This window comes from Triplophysa dalaica, chromosome 13, assembly GCF_015846415.1.
Source record: "Triplophysa dalaica isolate WHDGS20190420 chromosome 13, ASM1584641v1, whole genome shotgun sequence".
NCBI lineage: Eukaryota > Metazoa > Chordata > Actinopteri > Cypriniformes > Nemacheilidae > Triplophysa > Triplophysa dalaica.
In genome coordinates this window covers 20,346,127-20,372,827 of record NC_079554.1, presented here as the reverse complement: position 1 = coordinate 20,372,827, position 26,701 = coordinate 20,346,127, and the positions used below count along the sequence as shown (strand labels likewise).

The following is a 26,701-nucleotide window of genomic DNA, read 5'->3' as shown; positions in this document are numbered from 1 at the left end:
GCCCCAGCTGTCGTTTTTTTATAATTTTAAATAGGGTCAAAACTATAAAATTACTGAACAAAGACAACACATTTACAAGAAAAATGGGGAAAACTATTTAATATACTGTATATCCTTTTTAAAGAATTCTTTTTTACAGTATATTTCAGTTTTGCCAGTTTATTTTTTACAGATTTTTTTTACAGTGACTATAGTTTAACCATAGTATTATAGGAAAAAATGGTTATACAAATGGTTACCGATATTCCATATGCCATTTCTACTATAAAAACCATGGTTAAATTTGGTAATGAAATAGACCCCGAATTTTAACACTGAATTGAAAACAGCTCACATTTCAGAAAACAGCTTTACACAAACCAATTGAACTAATTTATAAACCCAGATGAGGTCGACCAATCAAAAGCTCTTGTATGAAATAGTATGAAAAACTAAATGAATAAAAAAATGTGAAAGGCATAACTAGTAACATTTTTGATTTAATGAGGAAATAAAAACATAATTTATTAAAGTGTGAACTGTGAAGAAAATCTACTGGCCAATCAGAATGCAGATCCAGAAAAAACCCTGGACAACACGAGGCCCAATTTTCTATTTACAAAATTTTGCCATTATCAGATTTTGATTACAGCCTATTCGCAGATTCAAGGCAATTCCACCCTAATATTCACACTAAATCTGAATAACTGTAATTAAAATATGCATATGACAATTTTGCTAGTTTATATCAGATTTCGGCTTTTATGTTCGAAATGCGAGTTTCCTGCATCTTTGCAATTACGGGGCCGTAATTGCACATTGTGAGGCTTTCTGTCTCTCCTCATCACCATTTACAATGAAGTGCTCATATTAGGCCGCGATGTATAATTCATTATGAAGTATAAGAGCAAGAAGAAACGGAAACGTCAAGGAGACAGTAACTAAACGCCTTCATTACATCTCCATTCAAAGAGCACCATAAAATGCCCAAAAGCAACATGCGAAAAGATTATACAGCTTTATCAAACAGTGTTTCACAACAGTGCAATTTATTTTTCTATCACCCTTCAGTGAACTATAACTCCTTAACATGAAATGTAAGAGCTAAAAAAACAAGAATAAAAGTTAAATCCATCCAGACACCAACAAAGATTGATAGTAAAGGAAGTTTGAGAAACTTTGCTTTGCTTGCTTTGACTTTAATTGAGTTGAGGTTTTATGTCAAACAAGCAGGCGGAGTGACGGGGCACGCCATGTGATCCAGGCAGATGCACGAAGCGAGTTCCAGAGAGATGAGTTAACCCGGCATCTCAACTTCACCCCGCTGCGCACCTCTGAGTTAATGGAAAAGACCTCATCATCAACCCACTGCTCCGGCCCGTCGGTTTTCCTTCGTTCCATTATCCCGGCTGACCCGCGCTTTACTTCATCAATTTACCCATCGTGCATCTATGTCACCTCGGCCTAAAGCCAATTTGTTGTGGGTCCGAGCTGCATGTCGACATGCGAAACATCTCATTGCGACTGGTGCGCAGAGACGCCCGGGGTCGACCTCCGTACGGTAAGTGCTAAGCTATCTGTCCGCACGCCGGTGAAAAACACGTGAATTCGACTTAAGTGGCGCTGTGTATGTTTGACAGAGGTCAGGTTGAGTTAGTTCAATACTCGCTTTCAATAACTCGGTGGAGTTCTGAAACAAGCATTTACAAGAGTTTTTTGGAATATCGTTTTAGACTCATGCATTTGCCAGATGCTTTTATCCAAAACAGTGATTCAAAGTAAACTTTTTTTTCTCCTTGGAACTGAACCCATGTCCCTTGCTCTGCTAATGCAATGCTTTACCATTTGAGCTACAGAAATACAGATATTGTAGGCCATTTTCTAACAAAACAAGTTTTTCCTTGACAATCACTAAATATGTTCCTTTAGCTCAAATAGTAGATATTGGTGCCAGCATCACCCAAATAATGGGTCCGATTCGCAGTAAAACACAAGCTATTGAAATAAAATCTTGACTGAATTTGAATGCAATCGGCTTTGGATAAATCACCTGCCAAAATGTTAAATCTGGACAAAATAAAATAACGACAAATATAACAAGAAACAAGCCAATAAAAATGACCTTCCACATTACAAAGCTGATTTTGTACCAAAATCTAAGCAATAATCCAAACCACATCTAGTTTTCCCAAATCTCTCAGAAATTCTCCACAGAGTGATCTAAGCAGATATAAAGCAGCCCATCAAATTCTCTGACTTTCATTGCCCACCTACTTCAACTTTGTCTTAGTTCACAAACTTCCTATCAAGAAAGTTCTAAAAGCCAGCGAGATGTTCATCTAGTAGGTCTTTATGGGATTGATTTATATATTGACTGACAGTAACTTTTCTTCATGAACAACCCGCCGCTCGACATGTATATCACCCGACAATTCTTTCCGCCTCTCGCTCGTTCCTCGTCATCTCTTCTGTTTTTTTCTAATCCTCGTGAAAATGATGATTTATACTGTGGCATTTTCTGCCGTAATAATCCTATGCATTTCCCACGACCGACTGTCAGGAAATATTAAATCTTCCTTATTCTGCAATATCAAAATGCGTTATTGGATATTCAAAGTTCTTTTTTTCCAGTCCTGTTGAGCAATACATAAAATGCGTTTTTAGACTTTTACGGGCATCTGCTGTCGGGGGGGTCGGCGGGGGACAGACACTGTAAAGCGTGGCAGGACCTGAGCGTCGACAAGCATTTCCTATATTCTCGCTTTTTTAATTCATCTCTGGTTATACAGGCTCCGCGTCCCTGGCGGGCCATTATCGCAGGGTGGCAGATGGCTTCCTGACTCGACAGAAAACAGCCTGGGATAGCATGAGTGTTTGTCCTGTGCAAAGCAAGCAGCCAAAAATAAATGAATAAATAAATACATGCTCTAATGCTTTACGGCACAAAGAAGTTTAATGCCTGTAGTCAGTTTAGTGTTCCGAGCACCTTATTACACGGACGCTGGACTTTCTATTCAAGAGTCGCAGCGAAAGCATGCAGTACCAATATGCATATGTTTAGACCATAAGCATAATTTACGTTCGCCTGTTTTTATGTGTTATGAAATAGCCAGAGGCAGGAATGCATCTGATAAAAAAGGAAGCACCTGCTATTTAACCTCATTTTGTGTTATAATGAGTGGCTGGAATCTGTAATCTGTAATGCTGAGTGATCATGTGACTGTTATGCAATGTTCTCTCCAGCACGACTCTCGCTACCTATTCTATTCTTGCCTATTCTGAAGAAATAAAAAGGCAAACGAACGTTTCTGCCCTCTTAATGTAAATCCAGTAATGTAGAGATGCAATTTTAGTTTTAAGACAGAATAAAACCTCGAACCCTTCAGCCTTCGTTATTCATGCATTTAACTGATGACCTGCAAAACATATCACACGTTAAAATAAGATGAAATTGTTTAAAAATAAACAAAAATCAGTTACTGAGCAAGAATATAACACAGTTAACTATCTCCTTGCCCTCATTTACAACGGTTAGGTTAAAATAAAGATTAAAAATCTGGGCTGTTCGGTACGATTTCACAGAAAATGTCTGTTTGCTGTAATTTAACTTGTACTGACGTAAAGATACAGTAAGCATGTAAAGTAACCTGCACCTTTATGTTTTTGCAAACCGTGATGACAATAGAGGCACAAGTTATGGATTGCAGATGTATGTAAAGTTGGTCTAAAATACCTCCTTTATGCAATTTAACCATGATTTAGCTACAAAAAATGCCCTAAACAAGTCTTTACAGTTACTTTAGTTAAAGGTCAAGTGTATGAAATTTAGCGGCATCTAAACGTCGGGTTTACGAATTGCAGACAACGGCTTCCTCCACCGCTTCCCTTTTGTAGCACAATGTTGGCTAACACAAGACACAATGTCTTTGCACGTACAGTCTGAAATTCGTATGCGGTTTTTCGTATATGATGCTCGTCTTTACGGTGTTTCTGAATTGTCAAAAAACTCTAAAATGCTTGCTACGGATGCGAAAACGCAGAAAATCGAACAGAGTTGACACAACGTGAGGTATACACCTTTGAAGGTATAGTTATGTATATTTTTTTGCATTTCTGTCAACAGATACTCCCAAAACTCACACACTGGTCCTTTAAAGAATGAACCTTAGTTTTTACTACAGTACAATGATAATCAATACACAAAATACTTTTAATAAAACCATGGATAATTCTGCAACGATTTCCAATTAAATTAAAATTTAATTTGTATAAAAAATAGTAATTTGTGAATGAGCTACTGATTATTCATGAGCATCATAATTTTCATTTCATAACATCACAACTAGCTCGTCCACGTTGAGAAAAAACTCCTGTGACAGTTCAACTAATCTGAATTCGACAGATTGCAATAAAACCACACAGATGCAGGTAATAGTGGTTTAAAAGAAATCATGTGTGTACATTTTCAATCGCTGACGTCAGCAATAATTCATCAAATGATAGAGACGAGCATTATAACCGGGCATATATCCAGCGTCTGATTCAGGTGTCTGGATTACACTCGTGATGATGTACAATACCACTTCAGTCATGTCAGACCACATCGTCTGCTGCATCCTTCACGGCGTGTCTCTCAGAACAGGCCTGCTGCATGGGGAACTGCGACGTGCAACTTAATAATAATCGTTTGTGCATGATCAATTATTTGCATAATTCCTTTTAATGAATCGGGGTGCTTAAACAATGCAAATACTATCAACAGTTACAAATTCCTCTTCAAGAGTCGGATGTTCCCAGATCCAAAACGTTTCTCATCCGGCTAATAGCGTCACAACATTCAAGTACACTCTCGTGAGGAACTCAATGCACTGCATTACAAAGACAACATCTTTTACCATTTAATCTCTTTGATGTCATTTGTAATGCATGAGAGGGTAACCAGAATGTCACATACGACAGGTCAATCACTTCTTGCACATTAAAAAAAGTAATGGCTACGTCTCCTCCCGCACATACGGCAGGTGTACAGATGAGGTACCGGCTTGAATGTGATTGGTCAGAAACTATTCCAATGAGCCTTATCTAAGAGAACTGCAGCCAGGCATGGAGCTGAAGTAAATATCACCATGGTTACATCCTTTTCCATACAGCACAGCTGTGAGCCGCCTCTATTGACATCAGGGTAACATACAACATATGGTACCGTCCTGCATCACCTCAGACGTTTGCATACCTTCAAAATAAAAATGACAATATTACCTTTAGTGAATTGTAGTAAAAAACTGATAAATACTGAATTGTTTTTCAGAACCATAAGTAAGTGATAATGTACACGTAGCCGGTTGTTATTTTAGGAATAATTCCCGACAATGTGACCCAAATACACCCCAACCCAACCCTAAAAAACCTGCCATCGCATATGGATCATGTTTTCACATCATAACAAACAGCTTTTTGTTGAACTTCAGAGAATAATGAATTTCATTCAGACCCCTCTTCTCAGGCCCCTCGATGATTTTATACATCCTGCAAAGCTCTTGTATTACCGTAAGGCAAAGACGCATGCCAGCCGACGTGAAGAATAAGACCGTTGAACGTGGGAAACAGAGTCTTTTTTCATACGGAGCAAAGCCGGGCCGCAGAGATCCAGCGTCAACAGATCTATCTCCTTCCCCACCACCCTGTCCGATGCACCAAAGCACACCACACATCAAAACCACATCTCCCGGTGAACAGGACAGAATGGTCCTCTGTCCGACGGGGGGTTTCGGGGTTTCTATATGCCCCTATTGTTCTCCTGCCTGGGGCAACCTAAGGCCTCTTGATCAAACGCGAGCCAAGATGAATAGCGATGTCGAGCACTTGAAGAATCCATTTGGTGTGTTTTTCTTTGGCTATGAGAGCTCCAGCGTGTGTTTAAAGGCCTGCGTGAGGCCCTCACAATGCCCTACCTGACAGCGTTTGTGCATCATTAAACGGAAGCCTAAGGGCTGTGACAACAACTCAAAGTTTAAGTCTCGACTATCAGCGCAAACTGCAGATTACCTAAGATGATATTCTGTTTATGAAACATCTGTTACCATAGAAAAAGAACAGAAGAGCTTCGGTCGAGTTTGGACGGGTAACTCTGCCCAGTTTGTCTCGGCTCGTACTTTACATGTCTGGTTTCTAAAAGGATTGTTTTCCAATGTATTTCTTCTTAAGAATAAAATGTTTTTTTTTTAAATAAAAGTGCAAATCAAGCTGCTCAGAGATGACAACATTATAACCTTTGATTTGAACCACAATAGAAAAAATACAAAAGGTTGAGCTAAATGGCATAGTTCACACAAATATGAAAATCCTATTTTTCTATTATTTAATATCTTGTCATTTCAAACTTCTATGCTTTTCTTTCTTCCGCAGAACACTAAAGAAGATATTCTGAAGAATTTTGGTGACCAAACATACTTGACTTCGGTAACACTTTAGATTACGGCCGGCAATGTACCGGTAAATTATACAGGATTTACAGTGTTACTAATTGTAATAGTTAGGTTCCTCTATAGTATATATATGTAGATAAAGGGGAACAATATGCAAAGTTTGGGGAATAAATGAAGGGGTAACTGTGGTATGCATGACCTGCAGCAGTGTTGGGTGTTACTAGTAACTAAGTATTTAGTTACTGTAATTTAATCAAGTTTCCCATAAAAAGTAAAGTAAGGGATTACTCATATTTTTTCCGTAATTGAATTACAGTTACTTCTGATGTAATTGAACTAAATACTGTGTGTAATAGATGTGTGTGCAATGGTGGAATTGACATCAAAATTCAAAGTCTGACTTTTAAATGCAGGCATTAATGTAACTTTCTCACATTTGTAAAACTTTAGTCAGTCAATAAGAGTACTTTACGTAGTTTTATTTTGTTTATGGGTCAATGACAAATAAGAAAATGTCAGGTGGTGCGACCATATATTAATTTAAAATAATGTACATTTAATGTATTTAGCGCTGAGTATTTTTCCCCTCATATATAAGAAATTTAACATAAAATCATGGCCAAAATATTTTATTAAGAATTTTATTGAGAAAATTAACATTTATTTCTCAGTTTTCTTCTCTGTTTGTATGTTCGGACGGTCGCACCACCTGACATTTTTGGTCTTTCAAACACCAAAACTCAAAAAATCTATTGAAATTCAATAAAATGAAAAGGGTTTCTTATAAAGGACATATTGTAGATCCATTTGATATATGACATGTATTTATTCAAATTCTTTTTAGGAAAATAATGAATTTGGACACAAAAAATACATGTCACGTCATTGACCCTTATACGAATGAATTAAGAGTCGTTTCATGTCTATCCTTGAATCACTTAACAAATCTAATTAGTAATTAGTAATTAGTAATAAATAATTAAATACTTTTTGGAGAGAGTCATTTGTACAGTAATCTCACTACACTATTGAATATATAATTAGTAATTAGTAATTCATTACTTTTTAGAGTAATTTACCAACACTGACCTTCAGTATGCTGCAATACAACAATCTTAATGTAAACAAACACTACATTTTTTTATCACAATGTACCCATTGTTCATATTTTATTACTTTAGCAAACTTAAAATAAGTGGAAATGATGTGTTCAGTTTTTGTGAACGCAAAACAACACGAATGAAGCATGCAGATTGTCAACTGTAAATGTGACTTTACGATGATTTTTATTTGATTAATTTTAGGATTGTTGGTCACAAATAATTTATTTTAATCATGAGTTATTTTGATGAGTTTTAATTTGTAAAATGGGCAAAATCAATATTTGGATGTTTATATGGCATGCAGTTCCCTAATATATATATATTTTTAATTTTCCTTACTCTTACCCCTTTATTCCCCAAACTTTGCATATTGTACCCCTTTATCTATAGATATGCACTGTAAAGGTACATTGTTGTTACAATTAGTTAAATCCTGTTTAATAATGCGGTTTATTGCGGGCTGTAATCAAAAGCGTTACCTTGACTTCCATTGTATTTATACAAAACCACTCAGAAAAATATCATCTTTTGTGTTCCACGAGAGAAAGAGTCGTATACAAGTTTTGAATGAGGTGAGGCTGAATAAATGATGACAAACTTTGAACTTTTGCATGAACTATCCCTTTAACATCTTTTATGATGAATGAAACAATCCTATGAAGCACGGTAAATAAGAAAATAACTCTACGACGTAAAACTGCTATTTTGCAGAAACGTATAAAATACAATCTATTCTTAACATTATTGCAAATTATGTACAAATAAACAAGTAACTGAAAAGGTAGAGAGACCGATTGGGTTATATCATTTACAATGCATTAGCAACCTCTGAGCAGGTCTGGCTTGACAAGTTTATACATTATCATTACAGATCAATTTCCTCATGGAGAAAATAAATGAGACTTTTACATCTAATATATTGATGATCAGTCACATGGTACTCCAACGATTACAGCATCCAGGACCCACACGCCCGAAGCTCCGTGTGCCAGCCAAGCAAACGCCATTGAGATGAATGTGAAAGCTAACTAATTGCACTCCAGGTATATAAGCTTGGCATACACATATAACAGTCCATTCCCAAACCTTTGACTCCTCAATCACAGCGAACCTGGACGGAGTGTTTATTCCTGGAAAACAGAGAGCGCTGCAGGGAGAAGAGCTGGTCTGCGGATGGGTGGGCGCATGACTCATTCACAACCGGCGGGTCCCGGCATGCTTGAGACATCTGCTGCTCCTGGCATAAACGTGCCGTTCCTGAACATGTTATGTGACCGACGTGCGCTAATGTGTATGTGAGCGAGAAAAGGCAAGGCAGAAGAAAAAATCAAAGAGTGAATTAAACTGTGAGTTAGACAGAAAAAGAATGCTGGGTCAGTAACAGGGCGCCAGTAAACTGTTTATCACGCTCGTGCAAACCAGTATAAAGGAGCTCGAGTTGAGACATAAAAAATGTCCTTAACACTTCATTAGCTAGTGTTCCTGAATTAAATATTACGTTTTTTCCTGCACATTTACATTGTGTAGTAAAACTCTGAGATTACAGTGTTGTTGAACCTTACTATAATATATAAAAAAATTATTTAAAATAGCTAATACTACAGAACATTATAGTATACTATAGGAATTGTACTATAGCATAATCATATAACAAACTCCCAAAAAACTATAGAGTACTAAAGCAACTTTAGTATAGTATAGTGATATAGTATACTTTCGAATACTTTAGTGTACTATAGGAACTATACTATAGCATAATCATATAATATACTCCCAAAGCTATAGAGTACTACAGGAACTATACTATAGCATAATCATATAACATACACCCAAAAAACTATAGAGTACTATAGCAACTATAGTATAGTATAGTGATATAGTATACTTCCGAATACTTTAGTGTACTATAGGAACTATACTATAGCATAATCATATAATATACTCCCAAAGCTATAGAGTACTACAGCAACTATACTATAGCATAATCATATAACATACACCCAAAAAACTATAGAGTACTATAGCAACTATAGTATAGTATAGTGATATAGTATACTTCCGAATACTTTAGTGTACTATAGGAACTATACTATAGCATAATCATATAATATACTCCCAAAGCTATAGAGTACTACAGGAACTATACTATAGCATAATCATATAACATACTCCCAAAAAACTATAGAGTACTAGTATAGTGATATAGTATACTTCCGAATACTTTAGTGTGCTATAGGAACTATACTATAGCATAATCTTATAATATACTTTTAAAAACTATTGAGTAATATAGAGACAATACTTTAGTATTATCATAAAATATACTACAGCAGAAGTCGGGACCCGGGGGGGGGGTTTCCAGTACTCATTTTTTTATTATTAGGAATAGTCTATTTAATCAGTAAGTCCAACAAAATATTAAAATACGAATTAAGTTAAAAATAAAAAATGCTAATAAAAAGCCATCAGCCTTTGGGATTCCTCCCCCTCGATCGTGACCCCTGAGGTGATTACGTCACGTCAGCAACCGCATAAGGTAAGTGCAGCAAGTCATACAGAACAACATTGTACATTCATATCTGCACGCAAATTACTTTTTAAGGCTTTAAGTTTAGGATATTTATATTTGTCGAAATTAAACTTTGGTTAATATCAACCAAAGACAACGTTGTGTGCACAGTTGATAGTGGGGGTCTCTAGTCCCTGGCACTGTTATTTTGGGGGTCCCGGGCTGAAAAGTTTAGGAACCCATGTACAACAGAATACTATAGTGTACTATACTACATAATACTTCAATTTCCTACTGTTTACCATAGTAAATTCGAAAGTTAATGAAAATATTTGTTTATGTGGTGTTGCGATACATATGCTACAATGTTTTGAGTGTTTCCAGCACAATGCAATGAGGTTGCCAGTAAGTTATGGTTGGTTGCTAAACAGTTTAAATTCTGTGTGAGATACATTTTAAGTTTGAATGTCTAGCTAGAATACTTCATTACAATAAAGGTAAATAAATACCAGAAAAGTTTAGAGCATATATATGCTCTAGTTGAACTCCTCCAAGGCTGTGTTGATTGAAAAACAGTGGTGAAAAGCAACATTTCCAATACAAAACACATAACTCAGGACCTCACGTTCTTTGTTTGCAATTACAACCGTTATGAGCATGTTTTGTGCACATACAAGAAACTTTATTTGTTTACTTGAATATCATTGTATACAATGATACAATAACTCAATCAAACTAAACATTTCAATAAAACCACCTGTGACATTCACATCTGCCACCTGCCACAAACAATATTCTAATTCCTGACCGCCGAAATCACGAATATGCAAAATAGTGGCAAAATGAATTGTTTGATTTTATTTTTTTCTCAATGTGTCACGGACAAAGAGAATATGGTGATAGGTAGTGAGAGTGTGGACTCCAGAAGAAAGATCCATCTATCCATCACCGGGTGTCATATAATTTCCTTTGACATGCTATTTTCACTTGGCTCGAGTCTGTCTGTTCTGATTCACAGAACATAACTGCCACTTTGACCCAAAGAGCCACAAAAAGTAAAAACCTCTCCACGGCTCCCGTCTGAATCTTCTTTCTTTACCCCTCACAGCTGCATGCCAAAATAAACAATCAACATGCCAAAATACGGGGTCGGTTTGGTCTGGACGACGGCCATTTAAAGTGCTGGATCTCTTGAACCTCAACCATTAATGTTGATTGAAGTGCAAACATCTAGTCAAACCAAGACACACAGCGACAGGCGAAGTGGAAAATGTAGTTGGCGTTGGAACTGTTGGAACTCTTTTAGCAATATTTATTTTAATATTAACCTGCTGCACATTTTTATGTGATTTCAAGCGTGCAATTAAAGTTTTGCGAAAAGTCGTTTTAACACTTACGTAGGGATGCCAAAGTTAACTTGTTCCCAGGCTAAAAAGAATTCCCAGCATTCCCCGAATAGGCAAATTTAGATAAAGAGCGAGAGGATACTGAGGATACGTAGTTATTGCTTTGCAAATCCGCTAGAAAAATGAACATGGTTTTTCTATAGTAACCAAAGTTTTTAAATCATAGCAAGCACAACTTGGCCATGGTCTAACTACAGTAACCATAGTATAACCATGGTATTTGTAGCAAACTAGGGTAACACATTCACCAAAACTATGGATACTTTGCTTTTTACTGTAATAAAGTTAACTTTTATACATGCAATCGAAAAGCTAAAATATAACCGTTTCTATTTGTTGGATTTAAAGTACCAACTTTAGTTTTGGCTGTGTATGCTATTCACACATAGTGGTCTTCTGCCTTCCATCCATGCTGTTTATCTACCATTCAGCAGCACCATAATGCAATGCATACTGGGTACATATATGAGAAGAATACATTTTGGCCACATTTACAAGTCAAATTTTGCTGTCTATTATGCGGACAAGCACTTGTATCCATGACACCCAAACATGACAGGGTAGGATATTGTGACACCTGAGCAGTTGAGTGACACATCATTCATATAACCAACTCACAGGGCTGATTCATATTCAATCCAGACTCTTTAGACTCATTTCATCTCAATGATCGCTCTGTAGTTTTGTGACAGTCCCTAAGCATAAAAAACGACACAGTCGTCCCTTGAGCGTGGTTCAGTCATCATAAGACGGGTCACGAGAAGTTGGGTCCTATAAAAGCCCATGATGAGCGCCAGTTATTCAGACATGAAATATCTGCGGCTTGTCAAAAAAATGACCGATGGGAAAAATGCATCGACTGGCGGGAGGTGGGAGAGCTTTATATACTGCGACAATACAACTAGACTGAGAGAGGAAGACGGGTGTAGACAGACAGACAGAAAAGAACAGAACTGCTGGTACTTTATAGTCTGGCCCACTTCCACCACAGGCTATATATAGATTATACATGTTAGGCTTTTAAAATTCAGAATAAGGTTACATTTTAATTAAAAAAATGGCTAATTGTTTCATTATTTATAGAACTAGGGCATCTCGAGCCGGATTCAAAACCGAGCACCCGTGCAATGAAGCATGTGCACTACATGCCATATCTCTGACCCTCAAAGAAAATTTCTTCAATTGAGAAAAAGAACACAAAAAACGAAACCAAAAAGCTATTATATCTTTTTCGTATTGGTGAAAGTACTGGCATTTAGAACCAATAGACCAAACTTTGCCCCAGGTTACGAGTGTATCTAAAGAAAGAAACGCTGACCACGGCAAACAGGAACTTCTAGATGATGTTGACGGGCACAACAAAAAACACCAGCACCAAAAATAACAGCATACGCCTCCCCAGAGTTATGATGTAATATTCCTTGAGAAAGAGTAGAAAAGGGTTCTTTGCTTTTTCTCTCCAATTACCAGTGGGCAGAAATAGCCCGATTCTGTCCTGGCCTTGGCTTTGTCAATGCAGCCGCATCGGCAGGAAATCGGGTCATTAAATGAAGGAAGAAACACCAGCAGAGCGCTCGTATCGGTCGGGGACTCTGTCCCAAACCACACGACGGTCAATCATGAGGAAAAATCACAAAACAACAAAAATGAGTCGCAGCTTGAGTAGAGGGTTATTCACTGGCTGAACAAGCAGCTGACACTCGATTTAATCTCATGACGTACAGTGTTAATGATGTTTTGCCTGACTTTTGTTTGTCTGATACTGGATGCTGGGAATATCACACTGGGCTTCTACTGAGTCTCGAATAAAGTTCTGTAGAGTTACCAGTGAACCGTGATGGCATTAGATATATAGGCTATACCATTCGAAAGTCACTCGTTCTTCATTTTCTTAACTTTTTTTCTGCATAACATAATAGTAAACTCAAACTATGGAATAACACTAAAGTAATTTTTGCAGTCTTTTCATTTGATCCAATTTTAAACAGTATTGAAGAAGTTCACATCAAATCTGGACTCTTATCGGCTGGTCATTTTGCCCATGTCATGCATTTCAAAATGAGTGATTAAAAATCTAATTACAGTTTAGTAATGAAAGAAATTAACCTGTTGACACAATTATATTTCTGTCTGCAAAATTACTTTAAAAACATTCACATTTAAACCAAAAGGTTTTTAAGATCGCAAGAAACATTTCAGATAAGTGACCCTATACTTTTTCATATACAAAGAAATACAGTTAAAGTCGAAAGTTTACAGCCTCCTTTGCAGAATCTGTTACTTGAAAAGTAAATGACCGTTTTTATGTTTAGTCATAGTTGTTTAAGGGTTTCTTGTTCGTCCCGAGTCATTAATCTGTCCACTGATCTACAGAAAAATGATCCAGGAATCTTTGCTTTTACAGCATTTCTGTATGTTTGACTCATGTCCAGCAGTAACTGTGTGATGTTGAGATTCATCTTTCTACATTGAGGACGATCAAGAGACTCATACACAACTATTACAATAGATAGAAACATTCAGTGATGCTCACGAAGGCAACACCATTCATTTAAAGTCATGTGTGTGTAAACCTCTAAAAATCTTTTTTTGTGTAAATTGTTTTTGTTTTGTTTATATACTTATTTTTTCATTTAGTAATATCTTTCATAAGCTTTAAAAATACATATGTATATGTTTATCAGGAAATTAAATATAAACAATTTACACCAAAATTATTTTCAGAGGTTTACAGCCACATGACTTTAAATGAGTCGTGTTGCCTTCATGAGCATCATTGAATGTTTCTATCTATTATAATAGTTGTGTTATAATGAGTCTCTTTATTGTCCTCAATGTAAACAGATGAATCACAAAATGATACTGTTACTGCTGGACATAAGTTAAATGTAACTGTTGACTTTAACTGAATATGTGGTAATCCAAAGTACTTCAAAGAATACCGCAGTAATACCATCGTACATACTTGACTGCATAGTGTTATTTCAGGTACATATCCAGAAACCATTCAAAATAGTATATTCTGTTAGTAAAGTGAATAACAATAGTAATGAGAAATGCTTGATTATGATAAAGTCACAATCATGATTATTTTTGTCAATACGGAGATACCGAAAATGTAACATTATTACTAATCGACTCATTGACAAGATTAAAATAAACAAATAAAATGAAGGAAAAAAATACATATAATAAATAAATATTTTAAATGATAAACATAAAATGCTATTAATTCAAAATCAATTAGATCAAATATGTTGTGGACTGCCACAATCTACTGAAAAGACCTAAAGATATATTTGGTAATGCCTCACGGATGGTCAACTATTTTAGGTATCAATATAAGACCGTACGTGCAGAACGGAACGTGGCACAATTATTATTTTACCTCATAATCGGCCAAAATTTGCCAAAATTGAAATTCATTTACAATTAATTTAACAGCTCTAATATTAAGAGCATCATATAACTAAAATGACTAAGAGAAGCATAATTTTTACTTTTGTTCACTATCACAGCATCTTGTGTGCTGGTGGCCAATAAAATTTGCAAAGAAAAATCCCAAATCATAGGGACTTTAATATCATAGAAACCACCTTAGCAACACTGGTAACCACTCACAGCATTTTAGCATCATGCTACAGTCAAGCAACAGGTACATTCGCACACATGCATGTGTATATCTATGTTCAACAGGAATTATTTCTGAAGCCCGTCGATCAGCGAACTTCCGCCCCGCATCCCCTCTCACCCAAGACCTGCAAAGTATAAGTTACTGTCTGTTTTATACACTTCACATCTACACTGAACATTTCAGATGGTGGTGTAAACAGGAACACGGTGCTTTATCCAAACAGCCGTTATCACGCTTGCTAAGCGGCTTTTTCCGACATTCTCCAAGAAATAAATAGATTCTGCTAACCCTGTCAACTCAGCCTCCAGCGCACGGGAAGATTACAGAAATCCACTTACAGAAATGAGATTGAACATGGCTGTGGTATAACGCTCGTCCGCACATGTATTTCTTTGTCGTTTAGGATTTCTTTGACAACTAAATGGCAGATCTCCAACGTCGGTTTAAAAGCATCAATAAGCTAAAACGCACGTTGGTTGGATTCATTCTAAACAAACATACTGATGAAAAATCTATACATTAAATGCACCGTATGTCGCTTTACGAGTCTCAAAACACAGCACTCACGCCCAATTAAAGAGTTTAATGACAAAATAATGTGTCACACAATGCATCACCTTGGCATATTGATTTTTCTTTGCTTTATGTCACATTGAGTCCTAACCCATATTGGCTTCTACATGAATGGAGATTGTTTGTTTTATTCGCTCCGACCTCTTCACCGACAGTAATTAAGTCTAGACTCACTTTATCAGATTTTAGTGAGCGAGTAATTTAAGGCTTTTGTAATGTGTGAAAACGGGTCACGGAGAAAAGATTAACATTGTTAAAAAAAGATCCTGGAACTCTTCATTTTAATAAACAAACGATGAATGATATTAAAAAAGAAAGTTGCTAGCAATAAAAATAATACAAAACTTTCTTTAAGTGTACATTGTTAGGCACACTGAAGTCTGTTCAAGGTTGCCCGGCAACAAAACCATCACTTTATGCATTAATATTGACTGATCGTTATTTGCGGTCACATTGCCTTTTGTAAAACATGTACCGACTGATTCTTTAATTAATAGCTTTTGCAAATAATCTATTTTATAAAAGAATCATTGTGAATACTTGCAACAAATCCTATAATTGATCTATTAATTACTGTCAATGTTTGACTTGTATAAATGTGATAATTATTTAATATAATCCTTAATTTTCTCAAAAATGTAAAGCTTTTCCCCCTTTTGGCCGGGTGTGCTTCCAAATATGTTTAGACACTGAAAAAAGTTAATTTCCCTTTTATTCCTCCTGTGTTCTGATGTCATTGATGAGACACAAAATATGATTATGTAGTTTCTGCTTGAAGATGACAAGTAAACCAATATCCAATATCATATTTCTACCTATATCTCACATCAAGTTTCATCCACCTGATCTGTTGAAGCGAACACTAAACAATATTAGTTTTCATTCCTTAGAAAGGAGCCCTTAACTTCACTCCAGTATTTTAATTTATTTAATTGATCGTAATAATACAGACTGTTAAAAACTCAATCAAGTCAGCAAAATAGTTAAAGTACAATCAAATTGGCTTCACAAGTAAGAAAGTTTTGCACAGCGGTGAGTTGCTGTAACTTATAAGAATAAGATGAAATTGCTCAAATTATTTTGATAAAGTAATTAAACTAGAAAAGCTGCTGTAATTATGTTTTCTTTTTGCCCAATGTTAACACGATTACTTGTTTACTTTGGATATAAGGTCAATACATAATTGTTAATAAATAAATTACTTGTCAATATTTTTTAAATTATAGAAAATATAAAATAGGTCAAATAAAATATGAATGCATACATTTGATGTATCAGCTCACCCAAAATTATAAATTCTGTCTTCATATAAATATCTTTGTTCTGATGAGTTTTTGGCCACCATTGACTACCGTAGTTCCTACATATGATTACAGTGTGTGAATCATCTATCAGCCTACTCTGATCTGATTGGTCAGATGGTTTAGTCTGCTGTGATTGGTCTACCGCCAACAGCATCAGTAACCGTAACGCAAACGAGACCCGGAACTGAAATTAAAACGACACACTACATGTTCTCGTGATTCAGACTCGATTCCTTTATTCCCAAGCCAATAACTTCGTTATTCACTTACTTTCGGGTTTACAACTTGGCAGACTGATCACCGTCACACACAGCAACATTACCCACGGCATGAAATGTAATTTTAAGGACATTGCAAACGCTTCTCTTTAACATATGACAAACATTTTAAGATTATAACACACTTCTACTGTACACAGCTTCCACTGACTAAAGTCTAGTGTGTGTACATGTACGTAGTCTTTGCTGAATGGTAGTTAAGTAGAAAACGGCAGTATAATCTTGATAATGTACTGTACGAACTCGCCTCCCAACACAAGTAACCATGATAAATAGCCTACTTGCAAAAGCAATAAGAAACAAGAGGAATAAAAATGGTAATATGAAAGAACAGCACTGTAACGGTGCAACAAAAAACCTGAAATGGGTATAAAACGGTAGCAGTGATTCCTGCGGTCGCCTGCACTCTACGGCTCATAATTGGTGCGCAGCTGCACTCCAGCGCGATTGCTCTCTAATGGAGATGCATTCGGCCGCATGACGATATGCAGAGGACGCGGCCCTCAGAGAGTAGCCCGGGAATCCATTCCTCCACCCGGACATCTGTAAGAGTCATTAAGTGCGTTTAAATGAGGTCGTTAAAACTGATGAAATGAGGCAGTATATTTGAGCGCGGACGCCGAAACCATTTCTCAAAGTTAGGCGTTCGGGGGCCGTCATCCATCTACAGCCAAAGGGAGGCAAAAGTCTCGCGACCGCAGCACTCGGGGCCAAATGTCAAAGAAATAAAATGCACGTAACCGGCCCCATTATCCCGCAATAACAAAATGATTGAAGTATTTGTTTCAATTACGTGGGAACATGAAGCGCGTTGAAACGACACGGTGTGGCTACAGATGAATTTCGGCTGCCATTGTGAATTAGTTTCCACAGCCGCTGTTGTGTACGATAGACGCATGAACCGTGATTCATTTCACAGTTCGGGAGATAATGAAATACTTCTCGAGGCGGCGTACGCTGCCGTCCTGCATCAGTGACCCTGGCGTAGCCCGTATTCCTGATCACCTCGAGTGCCGGTCGATCCATGAAAGCTAGCATGCTTGGCAGAGACCTAGTGTGACAGAGGAAGTCAAAGTGGTCGAACCGTGAACACAACAACATCACTCCTTCGCACACACAAATAAACCCACCCACATGGACTCAACGTGTAGGAGAACAGTTTAACACAGTTAAATACAGTCAGTGTCGGGAATACTAGTTTAATTAATAATCACATCATCAACGTTGTATTTAAAGTACTCACTAAGTGAAATGCTGCATTACTCATTAATTATTATTTTCTGTTCAATTTTAAGCCCATGGACAGAAGAAATTAAACTTGTTAAAAATAAAAATAACTGCTTGATGGCATGGATAATTATTTGACACGTATTTTGATAAAAAAATCCACAAAATATTAGAAGACAACTTTAAATTAAACATAGTTAACCTTAAACATAACACGCTTCAAAAGATATTTTCAAATATGTTTTCATTAATTTCAACAATTAATTTCTAACTTTTTTAAAGCAAATGTATCTAAATGTAGAACAAAACAGGACTTTGTTTCTTTGTAAAGCCAACTCTGACATTTTTACATTCGTACTGTAGACGGTTTCATCTTAACAACAAATAAACGTTACTACGCATGAGCACTTTTGTGACCCCAAACTAAATTTATGGTACACTTCCACAAACAAAAGAGCACCTGTAGATTATTTCTGATAACAATCAAAAGAAACTGAACTGTTGGCTAAACTTGTCTCTCCAATATTTTGAATATAGACTGTGATACCAAGCTCAACCTCTTGATGTCAATGTACCATACGTTTTGTTTATATGTGACATAACAGTTAAATGCAACAAATTGTTTATTTAATGATATGCACATACAACAAAATTCAACGAATCATTTATTTAATTATTCAGTAAAATAATAATACATGTTAAATCACATGTATGAAAAATGTGCTGTGTGGTCTTTTAATGGGAAATGTACTAAAAATTCAAAATTATCAAGTGGAAAAAGTCTTGAGTAAATATCTGAAATGTCATCATCTTTTGCAACTGTTGAAAACAGGTCCCAAAGACCTGAAAAGTTACCACAGGGTTACACACTTCATGAGTAGATGGTGGTCCCTTTAAAGCCTTTAAAGGGGTCATATGGCGCGAACACGTGTTTTTCTGTCTTTGGTGATTTGTAAGTAGCTCAGGCATGTATTGTTAACCACACCCCCACAAATCTACGTCAGTCTGTGGTATAATTTGATTTAAGAATAAGACCCCCCCAAATGTAAACACAAGTAAGGTGGCTGTACCTGTCAGTACAATTGCTTTTGAACCTGATGTTCCAAATATGGTAAGAGGCGTTACAGTTCAGTCACACGCTTGCAGAATTCGACAAATCACTACACACTGGTTATCTGGCCAATCATAGCACACCTCGCTTTTCAGAGCGATGAGCTTTGTAAAAAATCTGCACATTTCAGAGAGGCGGGGCTAAGAGGAGAAGATACAAACATGCACGGTATGTGGAAAATACAGCGTTTTTTAACCCTAAATCGTGTATACACATTGCATCACATCTAAAACAAAAGATAATGTTCGTTTTAGCCGTGTCATATGACCCCTTTAAGTTTATGCCATGTTACTCACAATAATAACAAATATTAAATACACAACACTCAATTAATTTCCTTGTGTTAACAAAACACCAGGCCCCTATTGTTGCCACTAAACCAGCCTAAGTTTATTAGCCAAATCATAAAAGTTTTACAGACATCCACAGAGAGTCTCACAAGATGCAGAGCAACAATAAATGATCTAATCACTCTGTACACGCTTTCTTTGGATAAACAGGTACCTGATTTACATCGCTGTACTCTAATGTTGTGCACCACAAGCCGCATGTGAAACATTCCTGCTGTGATGTGAGCTGAAGGAGAATTTGAAGCGGTCGCATTTATGAAACATCCTTTAAGCTCCTGTCAACACCTTCACCCCCAGAATTCTGCTTGCGAAACATTCCGATCGTTCTTCTCCCAAAACTCTTTTCCCTTTCCACCACGTCTGCTCAAACATCTCATATTCCGTATGCGACTCACATCTCAACACAGCTCTGTTCGGATTTTCACCCTACGTATTACAAATTTAAATGATTTGAATAAAAACAACTGCCTAAATGTTTTCCCCTCCCATCACGGCGTATAAATATTAATATATTTTTTCGTACGAGAAATAAATCGAAACGTCTCCTGCCTAAAGCGGGAGAATATTACCCTGTAATGATGCCTCACCCCGCCTGGTGAAGGGCGAGAGGAGCGAGACTTTTCAAAAGACGAAAAGAGGACGAAAATGAAACCAAATTGCTTCTGCTGAAGTTCACAGCTATTTTGAAACTCGCGAGACGGCATGCGCACATTTCATCCCGTGTACCAATTACATCACAGGATTCTGAGCTCAGAAATTGTTAATTATCTTCAATAAGACAAAAAAGTAATTACCGTTTCATTGTCGGGTTAACACCTAGCTGATACAATAGGGTCAAACACGAACGCACACACTTGCTATAAGTCTCTGTCAATAATTAGCTGCCGTTCGCTCAAAACTAATTAAATTTCTCTCTCTGAGCCTGATTTGCGATAATAACATATTGAAACGTGGGCGCAGAGGATTCAAAAGACAAAGATGAGACACAGAATAAAAATAAAACCACAGGCTTATGGTTGTGAACATAAAAGAGGCTTTTTTGGTTCCATCGGTAAGTTACAAAAATATCTTCACAAGCATCTGTCTATGTTCATAATATGTTTATTTTAAACCGTGTCTGTTTGAGCAAGTACACTGTATTATGGTTTATGGTGTAGTTAATTGATTTCCAAAACTGACGAAACTCTAACTTGAAGTATTACACCAAATGTGTATCATTACACAATATCTATCATTTTTATAAACTTACCCATCGGCAAAAAGTACTTTAGTTTTTCAACACTGACTTTTTATGTACTTCAGTGATCAATTTTGTTTATTTTATAACTAAAAGGTTACAGACCACAGTTTAAAGTAAGCACTTAGGTATAATAAATAACAAATAAACTTTTTATAATTTGTTTAATTTTAAAATTGTTTAAATCACCTCGAAGGGGCGTTGTTAAGCACGACGCAAAGTCGAAAAGTCATGATTTATTCATGATAAAGCAATAGCCTTTAGCATCTATTTGCATTAAAAACAGTTACCACGCAATACAAATATTAAGTAAAATCTCTTAAAACCTTCCTTCCGATAAAAATATAGTTCCTGAACGACTGTAAATCACAACAGATTGTTTCGTTAACGTTTCTTGAATAAAACACAACTATTGACCAATCAGAATCAAAGACTGGAACTAACAGTTTTATTTTAAAAAAATGAACAAAAGAATATACAGTAGTGGGGGGTTCAGATTATTTTATCCTGAGCGTCTCTGCACACTTGAGGCTTAAAACACACTTGATCTAAAGCCACTGAACAAACAAATATTGAATTAATCTAAACTAAGAGCTCCAAACTAAAAGCGTATTGTTTTTGATACTTGTGCCAAGACACCAAAGAAACCGTCCGTCCATTCAGCCTCATATTTGCATCTGTCCTGCCCATTACTTAAAAACTTCAATAAAAGAATAAACCTCATAGGCATTTTCCCACAATGCTTTCTTATGGTAATGCTAATAACCTACCGACACAATGCATTCTCGGGCTTCTCAGAAGCTTAAAATATGAGCTTGTGAACCCAAACACCATTGATCCCAGATGAATCATAAAACCCACAGTGTAAAACCTTCCCAGCAGCACGGGTAGAATAAACACTGGACACACTCAAAGAATCGGAGTGATAAAATATCCCACAGAGGGACGAGAAATGATCATTGCCCTTCAAGAATATTTATTGCGCAGTCTTACGCATGACCCTCTTGACAAGGGCATGATAAAAGACTTCTAATTTCATTATGACCTTCAAACATCACTGCCCCATTTCAAGATAACGTTGATAGGAAAGACCGGGAAACGCTCGCTAGAGAGAAAAAGCGCACGCAAGAGTCGAGTGGCAAGCGAGTACCGCCAGTCCCCATGAGAGTCTATACGGGCTGTTTGCTTTTCTACAGGCACAGCTGAGATATGACTCATGAACTTGGATGATGTTTGTCATCGAGTTGAACTTAATCAAACGAATGGAACAGATGTGTGTGGAGCACAAAAGTAGATATTTTGAGAAATGTCTCGGTGGTTTTGTGTCCATATAATGGTAGTGAAAAGGGACTAATGCTGTTTGGTTACCAACATTCTTAAAAAATCTTCTTCTATGTTCTGCAAAAGAAAGAAAGTCATACAGGTTAGAAATGACATGAGGATGAAACTATGAATTCAATTTTGGGTGAAATATCCCTTTAAATTAGCCATCACGAGCGGGCGGCCATCAAAGCTTGCATTACATTGGTATGCATCGGAAAGCTCACCTTTAATGAATGTGTGTCGCATGAAAACCTGTGATCTCCTGAGAATTTAAGGGGTTGAGAAGCAAATACGCTTATTATTAAGACACAAGCTGTATATCTTCATGTACCTGTCTGTGGAGACGGATTGATGGAGGAGGGGGACGATGGAGAAAAGGAGGGGGTCGTGCTTGTCATCTCCCAACAATCAGTCTGCATATGCAGCATATTTTGTCCATTATGTTTACGCCTGATCCATCAAACCATTAAGATTATATTAAATAACGTTAGCCGCTTTGTATACTCGGGCACGACAAGACTGATGAAAGACTCGCCTCGGAATTTCCCCGGAACGAAATTAAAGGCTATGAAATCACGGTCAATTGGTTATCGATCGCATTTCCTGCAGAGTGGCCCTAAACAAACTTTAACAATGCACTGCATCTGCCATTAGACGCGTCCAATTGGAAATGTAGACAAATGAGTCTGGTGTCTCTCAAAGCCCAGCGAAGAACGGCATTAGTAAACATCAGCCCAGGCGAATGCGGTTCAATCGCTTTCTTTCCAGAAGAAATCAAGAACGTACGGCGCAATTCGATTTATTTTATGAAACAATTAATGGATACATTCATTTTTAAATTGCCGTGCAAAGCTTTTCGAGAGCTGGATTTTGCGATGGGAAGTTTGTTTTCATTAGAACAGTAGTTCTCAACTCGGTTGCAGATCTGATCTGATAAAACAGGAAATAGCGATAAATGTAAATAGTAAAATGCAACTGAAGATATTGAGTATTACTTTCAAAGGAGAAAAGACATTAGATGCATTAAATCGCTGCTGTACTTCTGAAACCATGCATCTCCATATTTTGTGATCTTTATTTTTTTGACATAAACCATTGTTAATAGTCTCCCTTTACGTCTGTCACTGCTTTTGCAAAAATCAAACCAATCAAAAGTAATTTAAAAATGCTTGTCAACTTTGACATCATAGGCTGTCATTTAAAAAGTTAGCATTTCCTGAAAAACCGCCAATTTGGACATTCAAGGTTTCGAAAGAACAGTGACGATATGCAGGATATGTCTAAAGCCCGGAGTATAGTTCCTTTTAACGAGTACGCGAGGGACAGCGTACAGTGCGTGTGACGCAAATTTCGTCATCAGAATAGTAATCGTACCTGCACCACCGGAATTTTGTTACTTCGCCTATAAAGTATGTGCAGGATGGGCTTGCGCATTACATTTCTTGCAGTAACCACAAGGTGGCAGCCGTGTCTTGGGAGCATCAATTCGGTGTAGTTGAAGAAAAACTGACCCCTGTAGGTCTGGAGAGATATTGCAATATGTCGTAATGTGCATGCGTCAAAACCCGTGTGTACACGTATGAGTCAAAAGCAGTATACTTTGCAAGGCTGTGCGTTTGGCTGTACGCATTCGCTCGCGCAGATGTAAAAAAACTAAGTACGCCACCGGCTTTATTCTCAGATGTGTCGCCATTTAATGTCCAATCTATAAGCATTGTGTACCGCGGTAAAATTGCTCAAGGTGGTATATGGGGTGATCTGGCATACTATATATGATTATCTCAACCTGCTTTAAGGAGTGACCTCACCTGAATTTCCCGAAAAAAGATATTTCAATGACTTATGGTTTAAAGGTGCCCTTGCATGCATTTGTTATCAGCTTTTGCACAAAGTTAACCTTAAAGAATACGGTCCACTGAATGTCAACTCTTACTGTCGGACCTTTCTAAATGCCAGTTATTTATTTAGGTCTTGTGTGGTGGGGAAAGTAACCAAGCAGATGGTCCTTTTTCTGCAAATGAAGCAAATGACATGACGCTGTGAGCCCAGTAGGGGTGCATTCGGACACTGGACATTTTAAAGCCGGCTCGGGGGTCTGGCTCTCCTGCTGCTCTTTTTGAAACAGGCAGATATTTGATTGACTAAATGGCGGTCTGAAAAGCATCCACTCCCAATGACGAACGCCTTCGGATGAGCTATATTTGACAAAAAAGAACTGAATATCAGCGATCGAAAGCAAAACAAACGCAGTACCAAAGAATCATCTAGATCGCACAGGCATTGCGAAGGCATTTTACACGGACACGGTTTTCCGTGTGATTAAAGGTCAGGTGATATGAAAGGTCACGGAATGGTGAAAAAACAACAGATTTTTGAAAACTAAAATGCCTTTCTTTTGCTTTAATATCTGCCCACAAAATGATGCCACTCACAAAACACCCCAAGGACATCCTGTTCAATTCAATCTAACATGCAAAATGGAGAAAGCGTTCTGCCTGAAATTAATGGCCCCGTGGAATATCATTTTTATAGCTGTTGGCAGGAGAACCTCGGGGTGTTCGTGAGGTTGCAGTAATGGTGTTACTTACAAAGAATCTGTCAGTAAAAACCAACTCGCTAGATTTCTCCTAGACGTCCAATACAGCACACCTTAAAGAGAGCTCACCCGCTCCCGAGGTCTGGCCCTTTAAAATGACCTTTTTAATGGTGGCAATGGAGCCACTGACCTTTTCATGTGGACACCGCAGAACACGATCAAGAGTTACTTCAAATTCCCAGAGATGAGCAGAATGATAATAGTTCATTCTGTAAAAAATAGCACACATTCATAAGTCTACATGCAAAAATTTCACCTTAAAACATTTACATATTTATAATAATAAATACAAATGTCAATTGATCCATCCATCTCTTTATTTTTTTCTTTAATTTTTAAGTTTGCACGTGGGTGTTTGCATATATAGAGTGTATGTAAACACTGTAAGTGCAAAGACAGTCAATTTATGGTTTTACTTAAACCAAATAACTATGGTTCCTATAGTTAAAGGGGTCAAATGGCAAGGCTAAAACGAACATTATCGTTTGTTTTAGATGGAATGCAATGTGTATACACGATTTAAGATTAATAAACGCTGTATTTTCCACATACCGTGCTTGTTTGTATCTCCACTTTGCCTCGCCTCTCTGAAATGCACAGATTTTTAACAAAACTCATCACTGTGGAAAGCGAGGTGTGCTATGATTGGCCAGTTAACCAGTGCATAGCGATTGGTCGAATACTGCAAGCGTGTGACAAAATGTTATGCCTCTTACCATATTCGGAACATCATATTCCCAAGCAATTGTACTGATAGGTGATAAAATGTCATTGGTATTTTCTTATCAATAGCCCGAAGCTGTTCCGGAAAATGAAGATGATCAAGCAGACATATCAACTTTGCCAGCGCGTCTTGAGCAGGATGTAAAGGATTGGCGAGCTTTAAAAAAAAAAGTTATTTAACGTGTCTAATACATGGATGGGCAACTTATAACACACCAAAGACACAGAAAAACATGTATTCGCACCCTATGACCCCTTTAAAGCGTGGAAAATGTTCCCATATTATGCTTTTAACATCATATCACATGACGCAAAGATTTTTTAATATATATTAATAACTAGTAAAACTTTTTGGAAACAAACATCACCAAATACCACACTTGTGTTGTGTTGGTAGGACAGAGAGGTAGTCCCTCGCCAAAATGACACCATTGGTTGAGCTCGAACCTTAAACGTTAGACAGATTAATAATAATTCTAAAATAAAATATACTAAATTAAAAAAATACTTATAAATAGTGATTAGAAGAAATATGATTGATAATGCTTGTTGGCAAATAATTTCTGGAACTCTCCGACCTACTGTCACATCACTGGTTAAAACAGAAGCTGACCGCTCCAACCAAAAAAGCAACAGAAATGTATTTTCCTTTAGGAATGTAAACTTACTAGCTATTGTACCTATAAACCATCTTAAAATGTGTCCATTAAAGACAAACACGAGTGCCTACACTGAATAACTGCAAAGAAAATTCCCATCACCTAACATACCCCCATTCCTCAAAAGTGGTAATGCATCACAGCAGTTCAGACAGTTCAGCAGATTCTCTGAATCGGGATGCAGGCGGTGACGTCAGAGAGCGACACCATCAGATGAGCATCACATGCCTGCCACTCAGAAACAATGGATGAACAAAGCAATTT

At 37.0% G+C, this 26,701-nt stretch overlaps 1 protein-coding gene across 1 annotated transcript in view; it reads right to left on the bottom strand.

Moving 5' to 3' along the window:
• The window catches only part of LOC130433925 (kelch-like protein 29), a 184,974-nt gene that overhangs the window by 85,567 nt on the left and 72,706 nt on the right, over window positions 1-26,701 (bottom strand). The window lies entirely within an intron of this gene.